Source organism: Syngnathus acus, chromosome 10, assembly GCF_901709675.1.
Source record: "Syngnathus acus chromosome 10, fSynAcu1.2, whole genome shotgun sequence".
Taxonomy (NCBI): domain Eukaryota; kingdom Metazoa; phylum Chordata; class Actinopteri; order Syngnathiformes; family Syngnathidae; genus Syngnathus; species Syngnathus acus.
In genome coordinates this window covers 18,345,742-18,357,105 of record NC_051095.1, presented here as the reverse complement: position 1 = coordinate 18,357,105, position 11,364 = coordinate 18,345,742, and positions in this window count along the sequence as shown.

Genomic DNA, 11,364 nt, shown 5'->3' with positions numbered 1-11,364 from the left:
TGTCACTAAGGAGACGCACTCGCCATCCATCACAATGTACAAATTCTCCATGCGCTGCCGCCTAATTAAAAAGCCTTTCTACTTGTTTTCTTGTGAGATGATTAGACTTTCATCTCACCAGGATGCCTGAGCCCATAGATCCATTCTGCACTGGCGGGGGGTGGTGGATGTTAGCGGGGGGTGGTTTGAGATGGAAATAAATAAAGAAATTCAAGAGGTCTTTAACCACTCTCCTCTGGGGTAGCAGTCAATAATTAAAGCTATCGTTCAATTCCAAACACAAAAAGTCTTGAGTGAACGGACGGAAAAGCTAATATAGTCGATTCTTGCAGGGAAACTGAGCAGGGGCTGTGGGAGAACTGTTTTTCGCCATTGATTGCTTTAGTGGGCAGCACAATGGCATGTGTGGTTGTCATGTCTGCTTTGCAGACAAGGTTTTCTGGGTTCAACTCTCAGATTGGGCCATTCTGTGCATATTCAAGCTACAAAAGTATTTTCTTGGTCGAGTACATATTTTCATCGCTTGTTGCTAGGCAGAATTCATAAGGCTCAATTAGGCTCAATCTATAGGTCAATAAAAAAGCCTGTTACACAAGGCCCACGAGTCATGTTCATCCAAACATAATAAACCCCTGCTCCGTAATAAATATAAAATAGAGCAGTTTTACACGACATCTGGAGCCTATCCCAACTCACTATGGGAAGTAGGCGGGGGACACCCTGAACATGTTGCCAGCAAGGCGCTGATGGACAAACAACCATTCACACTCCCACACACCTACGGACAATTCAGAGTGGTCGATCGACCTACCACGAATTTCACACTTAAATCCCTTCCCCTACAGTAAATATAAAATTCTAATATTAAAACAGTTTGTGAATGGCTCCATCTCTATGAACTGGTGGGGGACTGCTCCCAACTGCCCTTGCAATGTAGTTGCCTTATTTCTGGTAGTTTTATTTCTATTGTGCAAGGTGGCAGTTTTCGAGTAATAGGCAAGCAAAACCATGGTATTACTCGCACATTGACCATTTCGCTTTATTTTTTTCATTCTCTTTTTTTTTTTGCAACTGGGTTCATGTTGTCTATGTGAAGCCCTTTGAGACTGCTTGTGATTTAGGGCTATACAAATAAACTTGACTTGACTAGTTCTGTTGATTTCTGTTGTGTATGATAAATGTGCCACGGTTGAATGAAAACGGCCACTACAGTGTAACCAAACAATCTGATTCCAGGCAGGTGAAGGGTTGAATAATTGACGACAGCCAGCATGGAGGGGAAGACATCGGACGAACCAGGCTATTGTGTCCATCTGTTAGTGAGGCGTTAATATAGGGAGGCAGAAGAAAATAAAAATGCGTCACTTTGTTAGCGTGGGACAAAAGTGATGATTGCGCAGTGTGCGGAGTTGCGGAGGTAATAATTACCTCACTTCTGATTGTAATGATGATTGGGATGCAGTTTACGGCAACGATGGCGGCGGCGGAGTGCAGCGGCCTCGGTGATGACTACACATGCTGGGGTGGTGCATCGCCACACAAAAATTAAAAAAATTTAAAAAAACTAGTCATATGTAGTTTATCATTGACAAAACCACAGGGCCTTACTCTATGGATTATTTTTAGTTGTTGTACTGCATCAATTATCACGAATAACTGGCAAAAGGAGCCATGACAATGTGCAAAGAATGTGGCACTTTGGGGGGGGGGGGGGGGATTCTGCATTTTATTATGCAAATTGGTTATCATGAATAACTGTGTTTTATAATCAAGAAAATGGCACTCTATAATAGTGTACTTCTTGCAAACATATAGAAATAACAATATAATACAATGTAAATAATTAAACAGTTTGTGCTTCATTATTCATTCGTCTTGGCTCCTGTTGTGCACGAATATAATGCAGTCATTCACACACAAACAAAACAGGTTTCATATCTTCTGTAAGTGACTCAGCAAAGTGCAGTAATATTGATCCACCGATGTAATTTCTCATTACTTGTAAGCAATTTATGCACAGAATGTGTAATTGTCTTAGTGTTAGGTTTAATTGGACTCTAAATTTGACCAGAAAGTGGTATTAAACAGCTTTTGTCCACTTTTTGAAGAGTTGTTTCCTATCTGACAAACTGATCCTTAATGTAAAGTGAGTTGAGTTTGTTTCATTGCCACCATACACCACTCTCAAATTTTTGCTCTCATTTCAAAGCAAAAAAATGGCTGAAAAACAGCTTGTATCTCAAAAAACTCATAAGTCAGGTCACTTGTATATCAAGGATGTGCTGTACAGTTCTGTATTGTGCGGGATGCCAAGTTAACACATCCCATCTTGCAAAGTCACCTTGAAACAACAATTGATCTGACAACTATACCACAACTTCAAACAGAGCCACAATGAAGGCCATTGTTGCCACTATCTGTTGACAGTTTCACGTAAGTACACCTGCCAATGGAACAGTCATCATTTTAACATCCAACAGGCCGATGAAAGCCTTCAAGATCAATAATAGGCCGGCCTTCATTATATAAGTGGCATCAGTATTCATGTGTTTATCCCGCGAGTAGCCTTCTCCCTCGGCACCTAATAAGGTTAGCAACGATTACCCGACTCAGGTGGGGCCGATGTGGACCTACCATGACAAGGGCGCAGCCAGGGATGGATCCGTTTTTGTTTTCTTTTTTAAATCAGACAATGTCATAAGATTGATAAAAACACAGCTCGTGGAAGTTACCGTGAATACTTGCAGGGAGAGTATTTGCTCTTGAAGTCAAAGTGACAGTAATGGTGAAAATATGCTTTTATGAAGTTATTTCTGTCAAGCTTTCAAAGCTGTTTTGAAGCCCCTCCACCAGCACTCCACTGAATCTCGCCAACGTTCTACCTTTGGGTGACACGGCTCCGGATTTTACTGAGTGCACAAAGAAACTGAAGTGATTGTAGTATGTGGGTGTGGTTGGGTGTGCACATGTTAGTGATTCTGAAAGGGGTCACGCTTTTAAGACAAACACACTTACAGAAGTCAGGCTTTCCATGTGCTCTCCATGTGCTTTCCAGATCTTTCATTGTGTTTCGACTAGTTGGGCTGCACCGAACATATTACAAAGAACATTTTGGGGTTAATTTCTCCTTTGATTGCTTGCCTACTCTCATGCTCCTTCTGCTTTCTCAAAACATCGCAATAGAGATGAGTGTTGCCATATATACGTATGTGACACTTTTTCACAAAACCAGACTTAGTGAGTGAGTGAGTGAGTGAGTGAGTGAGTGAGTGAGTGAGTGAGTGAGTGAGTGAGTGAGTGAGTGAGTGAGTGAGTGAGTGAGTGAGTGAGTGAATAAATGGGTGAATGAGTGAGTGTGAGTGAGTGAGTGAGTGAGTGAGTGAGTGAGTGAGTGAGTGAGTGAGTGAGTGAGTGAGTGAGTGAGTGAGTGAGTGAGTGAGTGAGCGAGCGAGAGTTGTCCTTTACTGTACATGAGTCTAAGTGCAATAATGATGGCTCACTGTTCTCCATTAAATACGTGATGCAGAGCTTCTCCTCCTCATGTGAGCGCTAATGAGAGCGTCTTTAGGGGGGTACGAAGTTGTTGGGTTCACGTAAATCCTTGTCTACACTCAGCTATCAGGGGAAAATGGTAATTGTTTGGGAACACTAGTTCTATGAGTCGGCCCTCACAGTGAGCGTGAGAGTGTTCGAATGGAGGCCCAATTACACTTGTCGACAGAGTTGAGATTCCGGATGGTGACATTAATTACATGAAACACAAGGCAATGTTTTTGGTCATGTTTTTGTTTTGACAGTAATGGTGGAAAATTAAGACACACACCTGCGGGAAAACACTGGGGTAAAATAAGTTGACTAAACATTTATTATGAGCAGCGGTGAACATGGAAGAGCCTGTGACAAATAGTGAAAAGTGAAATGAAATGAACTTAATGTTGCCTAGGCAACTGGCACTCAGAGTTCTACTCTATTTATTTACTGGCGCTGAGCAGTTGTAAGTTGTAATAACAATGTCTATGACTAGATGGCAGACAAGAGCGCTTCATCTGCATGAAAGAAGAGACAACAATTCCATACCAATAGCCAGGATCAATTCAGATCAAGAAAATTGTACCTTTCAGGTAAAAGATGAAGATAGTTTGAAGCTTTAGTTTAGTTTGAAGCTTTATTAACACACAAAGCTGACTATTTTGCTTAGAAACACGATGAGCAAGACAATCACCACTTCAACACAGATCTCAAAAATACACAACAGCTTTTTTTTCCTCGACAAGAACCAATACATTTTTTTAAACGCACGGGGAGTTACTAAATTGGTGACCTCAAAAAGTATTGTATTTGTCTTGTATTGTATATGTATTTGACTATAAAAAAGCATGACTCACTGCCCGCACTAAAAAAAAAAAAAACTGCAAAACAGCGAGGCTGCAAAAGATAAACCGCATTATAGCGAGGGAACACAGTATTTGTGAAAACCTAAACAAAATTTGCACTGAAACTGGATTTGTTGCCCAACATTAGATGCTCTTCTGTACATTGGTTCAAAAAATACTTAGAGATATGCACATATTTTGGCCTTGGTGTCATACATCTGATTAGAAACTGTGCCTAATTCAGTCCTTGCCCCACGCCCCAAAATAAAAAACAAAAAACTGGCCGATGGGCAAACAAAACACATTTTTATTTGCACATTTCCGGTCTGGTTTTATTTTAACTAAAGCACAGATTTTATGTTGGTGCAACATGCGAGGGATCCTTTCTGCTGTTATCAGCAATAAAAGAAAGAAAAGGCCCATAATGAAGTTTATTTAACTCCTCAGGCAGCGATAAGAGGTAAACAGTTACCAGCTGTATCCCACAAGACCGCAAGTGAGGTTTCACAGTTTTGCTTTCTCTCTTTCCACCGTTACGTTTGTTTCTCTGGAAAATCATCTTTATACTTTGAGTCGGTTTGAAAATTTTTTTATAGACATTATTAAAGCAAACAGGGAAGATCGGGCTCTCGCGCTAACCATTTTTTCAATGGGAAATACTCCAAATGATCATCAAACACCATTCTCTGCATAGATGGTATAGCAAAAAAATAATAATAATTGGGTCATAATTTAGTATCGCCCACATGTCTGTGATACCTGCTTCGGATCATTTGTACAAATTCCATAGGAGGATTACGTCGAAGTGGGAGTACTGGAATTCGCTCTAAAATCGATTATTTAAAACAAAACAGCGGACTTGGTGTTCAGCTTGAAGGCATGAGTTCTTGAGACTTTTTCTTGTACCCCGTTATAATAGATAGTGGAAACAATGTTTGGAATTTTTTAACTTAACTTTCCGAGAAGCCTAAAAATAATGGGCAAAGTTTGACGCCATGCTTCACAGATTATATGGTGTAGGCACAAAAAATAAAGCCTCACAATTTAGCAGCATCCATCTGTCTGGGATGCCTGCTTTTGTCAGGGCTCATAAGGATAAACTCCATAGTTAGTGTTTGTCAAAGTACAAGCCCAGCAATCCACCCGAAATGGCTGCTTGAAACCAAAATTAGTTATTTTTTGTGAAATTTTCGGCAGACGTCATTGAAACTCATTTGTGCGTCCTGTTATGGGTGGATCATGAAACTTATGGACTGCTTTATTTTGTACTTTCTCTTTCTTTCTACCCCAAGGTATGCTGTTATTATGCACGTGCATTCAAATTTGAGTTGAGCGTCAACATCGTCCCTGGGGGTTCCATGTCAGGGGCTGGCATATCATGCTATCTGTTGGTTTAGGACCTAAACCAAAACTTTAGGTAAGGTGTGGCCGATTCATCTCCGCTTCACCCTTCGGATCCGGCTCTCTTCTAACTCACTCTCAGTTTAGGAATGACTACGTCTTCTGCAACATCTTGTTTGTCATTCTAATATTTGTGAGATGTGTTGGTGTAACTGTTTCCCTCAAGGCCTTGATGTTTTTCAGAACAAAGAAGGCTGGAAACAGGTTTGAGGTCTGATTTGTTCTAGATTTATTATTGATTCATATTAATTATTGAAATTACTGTTGGCTATTTTTCTTCTAAAAATCAATCATTTTTTGAGGGTTTCAATATGCCCAAGATCCCATCTGTTTTTGCGTTTAAGTATGTTTCTGAGTGGAGATGTATCAAATTGTAATGTTGATCAAATATTTGTTAACATCTCAAACGTGAATTTTAGTCCATGCACATTTTCATGTTGTGCATGGATAATAGCTACATACAAGTAGTAGATTTTGGGATACGGTTTGCGCATTAGTCGTTACTTTTGATTTTCTGCCCTGTATTTGTTTGTTTATTTGTTTATTATTCATTTCTCTCTTTCTATCTTTCTTTTTTATTTATTTCTATCTTTATTTACTTATTTTACAATGTGCTGAAAAGCCCCTTCAACGCCAGGACTGTTTTGAAAGGTCCCTTTGCCGCTCATGCCGCTGCGTTTGTACCCCAGGTCCAGGAAATTACATTTAACCCTGAATGTCTGCTGTGATAGAGAACATTGAAGCTTCAGTTACTAATTGGCATTCGCAAAACAGAATGTATTCTAACCGCTTTATTTTGTGCAAAATGAGGGCGGTTTCCCATCTGGAATACAAACATCCATTGTTGTTTGAATTGGTGTTATCAAAGTAAACAACAGATTCCTCACGACGTCTTAGGATGGGTTACCGTGGAATAATTATATTCATATACTGTATATATATATTTAAAAAAATTAATAGAATACTGATGATAATCCAGCCTCCGGAGTATACATGTTATTGTGGAAAACGCCCAGAGGTCAGAGGATTGATTACATTTTCCGGTGTCTCTTCTCGACCTAATTAAAGATCTAAGGGATTGCCGTTCCCTGGTGGGGAGAACGTTCCACTGTTTCATCCCAATGCCGCGTCATCCCGCTTCGCACAAGTCAACCACAAGATGTGGGAACAGAGGATCCATTGTCTTGACATTTTTACTTCAGGGCTCTCCCTACCGGCAAAAGCCAAAGTGTAGGGATGTGGGTGATCTTTTTGGGGATGTGCAACATCAATAGTTAAAAATAAATTTCAAAAATAGAACAGACAAACGCCAGCAGTAATTTCTCCCAACTATTCAAAGACTGTCAAATAAGCTAAAGTAGAAATGCAATAAATCAAGTCAAGAAATAGGCGGCATGGTGAGTCACTGGTTAGCACATTTGCCTCACAGTTCAGAGATGCAGGGTTCAATTAAACTTCAGCCTTCCTGTGTTGAATTTGCATATTCTCCCCATACCAGCGTGGGTTTGCTTCGGGTTCTCCGGTTTCCTCCCACATCCCAAAAACATGTATGATGGGCCGATTGAACACTCCAAGTTGTCCGTAGGTGTGATTGTGAGCGTGAATGATGATTGCCTGCGCTCTGACTCATCAGTCTTTGTTTTATTTAACTGGAATACTATAAGTTTGGCTCTTGTGACTAAAATCTCATCAGTCTGAATGTGACTTCACCATAAAGATTTCCATTGCAATTTATCCACCACAAGATGGCATGCAGTGTTATTTCATCTCTGTGTGGAACAGAAGTCGTCTCGTTTGGACCTGTCAAAATTGACAGAGGGGAGGGAATTAGCATCGGACCTCATTCTCCACTAATAAAACAGATGGCGTTCGCCACTCGATATGATTCTCCGACAGGTGCCAATCAGACGAAGTCGATGACGGAACATGGACGTTACGCGCTTCATTACACTGCCTCATTACGCTGGCGAAGGCGAGGACGCCCATTCATTTGAATTCAAATCAATATTTCTCTCTTTCTGCGAGCTGAGCGAAAACGATGATCCAAACATGGATGCAATGCTTTAATTAAATTTGGGGAGGCGGCAGGGGGGTAGAAAAAACACTTTCCTTCGCAAACGGCTGCATGTTGTCTTGTCATTATCAGAAGTCAGCAGGGAGGAGAGGTGTCCAGGTCCTGATTGGCTGCTCGGGCCGCCAGAGCAAAACAATTCAATTGAAGAGCACAGATTGGTTATTTGTCTCAATCGCCCAAATAACTTCTCCAACATTCATTCTAATTAGTTTCAATTGAACAGGCCGTGTTCTGGGAAGCGGGGCGAGCCTTGGTCAGTGCTCAGAAGATCGTCAGAGCTGATTGGATTACTAGGCCCTGAAGTCTATTCAATTGAAACGTCTCCAGTGTATTCAAACACACTCGGCGAGGTGAAAAATGACCTCAGAACACTGCGCCCGAGCCATTAGGCGACCGCCACCGCAAAGCTGCACAAAAAAAGTCTCGGAATGCGTCAGGGTTTGATGGGGTTTGAATGACAAACAGCCTCAACTTATTGGCGGGACTTCAGATTGACAACTCAGGGCAACTCAAAATTCAAAACGTTACAAAAAAAGAAAAGAACCAAAATGGCTGTCTGGTAGTTGTCATTGTAAAACAGGCTTAACGTCATCAAGATGAGCAATTTAAGTGGCAAACAATAAACAGAGAAAATACAGTATAATACTTAACTATATTTACAATGTCATAAGTAGTTATTGAAGAGCAAAGCGCAAATAGGTCTAATAATTGCATGTCTCCCTTAAAACCAAGTCCTTACAGCTTTGCTTGCTTCAGCTCTGTTTGCTTTCACTTTCATGCCTACATGGCAGCTTTCTCGAGTTAAATCAAGCATCTTGACAGACAAACTGCTTCTTAAGGACGCCCGTCTTTCACCAGTGACAGATGGCTGAATGAGGTGCTTGTCAACCCTGTCCCCTATTAAATCATCGTCACTACTACCTGCTCTCTGCACAAAGAAAGAGTCCGCTTTCAAAGATCCGTTCCAAGAACACTTTTGAAAAAAGGAGAAACTCAACTTTATCAGAAATCGATTATATCATCCCACTCACATGGATGTGTAAATGATTTCACAGTGTCACAATCTCGACACTCACAGCGATGTCCTTCAGCGACCTCCGATGCGTATTGGATTAATTTTGAAACCCACGTCTACGTCGACAAAGGCTGAAAACTGAAATGGGTTCTTACAAAGAAAGCTTGTTAACATATAACATTTTTGATAACATTCTGCTCTTACCAACTTTCAGGTGCACCTCAAAAAACAACAATAATGGATGTTATGGAGGATCTTCAAATTGCAAAAAGCTTTTCTTAAAAATCAAAACAACGGCAGATACAAGAAATAGCTCAAAGAAAACACAATTGTCTGGTTGAAAATGTATCAGCAGTGCCTTGAGATACGAACAGTTTGGCAAACGAGTTTTCGTGCCGTTTGATGCCACCCCCAATTGGACTTTACTGTTTATTAAACATGAACCCCAAAGAATGTCATTTTTCCACTTCATTTGAGCTAGGTGAAACATACAACCGGAGCTGCTTTTTTGAAATTTTGTAGGTGGGCGCCACAAAGCCATTTTTTAAAAATTGCACCATAAACTAATAACATTTTGATGATTTTGTCAAACCTGATACGTTCTACAAGTTTTCCTGCATGCTTAGACCCTAAAGCTTTGCTAAGGCCATTTCAGAAAGGGCAAAGAAAATATGGCTAAGTGGGTTTTTCAGCAAATGTGCTCACTACTTGCCTTAGTCACAAAACGATGTTGGCATCAACAGAGAGTCAAATAATCTGCAATCAATTGATTCCAGTTCTTAGGGGGAAACCACAGATCAGTTGCCACCTTCGAGCCACATAGAATGACTTTGCCGCCTGAGATTGACCTCGGCACAGTGGTTTGTCAGTGGGGTGATACACGCAACAGTTCTGCTTTTGTACATATACACTTTAAGAACCCAATTACCTGGCAGTCGAATAACCAGCCCTACGGGGTTCATCAGTGTCCAAACAGACTCTTGACTGTTGCTTTACTTCCGAGAAGAGCTTTTAAGGGACTATTCTGGCAGGTAGGCGTAGTTGGGGGAGAGGGGGGGAGGCATTCATACATGTCACGCAATCAGGTGAAAAGACAAATCTGAATTATGCATAAGGTACAGTATATATTGTAACAAGGTGAGGACAGGTCTATAAATAGATGGAAGTCTCAGATGGACGGCAGGTGAAAATGAACAGAAAGCGGTGAGACGCGAAGTAAAGGACTACAGAAGACAAGTTGTCAAAAAAAAAAAACAATGCTTAACTACCAGAGGATGAGATCGTTTCACGCTACACAGCAGGGGCAGGCACCGCTTCCTGCTAATTAGCACTTTTTCTCATGCATAATTCTCACTCGGTGGATTATTTACATACCCGCCGATGGCCATTAACATCAGCAGCTAAATGAAGAGACGCCGTTATAAATCCCATCAATTGGAGGATGTTTAGAAAGCGCTAAATCTTTGGAGAAGTGTTTTTCTCTGAGCACACACTTGACGGAGCGGCATGGACTCACACTGGGATGGAATCTGAAGGCCTTTTTAAAGCCAACAGCATTCCTACAGAAACTATAGTGGTGGCTAGAGATACAGGTGATCCAAGTTAAGAAGTGTTTGAGATTCGAGCCGTCATTTGCACATTTTTTTGCTTAATTTGCCATGGGAAAAAATTAGGTGTGAGCATTTTATGGTGGTGGAGAACTAAACTTACTCCACACCACGCAGCAGTTTGACAGATATTGAACAGTGCTTAAAAGAGAGGCATCAAGCTGCTTAATGCCACTCCCAGTTGAACATTACTGTCAGAACTTTACATTAAAAAGTCAATTACACACATTTAAATAAAAAATAGGTTTGCTTTAAGCAGTGCTACCGTAATGCTAAAATAATGGAAAAGTCTTACTATAACCGTTCATGCAATAGATATTTGAACACAAATAGTTAAGCAACACATGCAGACAATTAATATAACAATAATCTCAGGTATATAATGTTTATTCTCTATTAAGATCAACTAACATTGTATCTTTCTATACTGCCCTCTGGTGGCCAAGCCGCACACATCGGAAGAAGCCGCAAAATGTCAATTGAATTGAAGCAAAAACAGTGGCAAAATATACGTATTTGATGTCTTAGCATTCTATTTAATTACGTCAATACTGTGTGTGCGCTATCATGTTTGTATAAAGCACAATAATAAAGTTGCAAATCGCAAAACATTACCCTCACTTTTTGTTTTTTTTTTGCTTGGAGGCTGAAATGAAACAATGGCAAATAAAAAATTATTTGAGATATGAGTGTTTTCGCAAAATAAATTCAACAAAATTGTATTCATTTTAATATTTTCATTGTAACTTAGTTACCTCCTGGTTCATAATCAGACTATTATAATGCATTACAATTTTGTTTTCTTTAAATGTTTTTCTTACAACTTGATATCACTTTGATAAAAATATTGGAATATCATGAGTTACTTAATGAGTCCAACCCTTACTGCCTAAA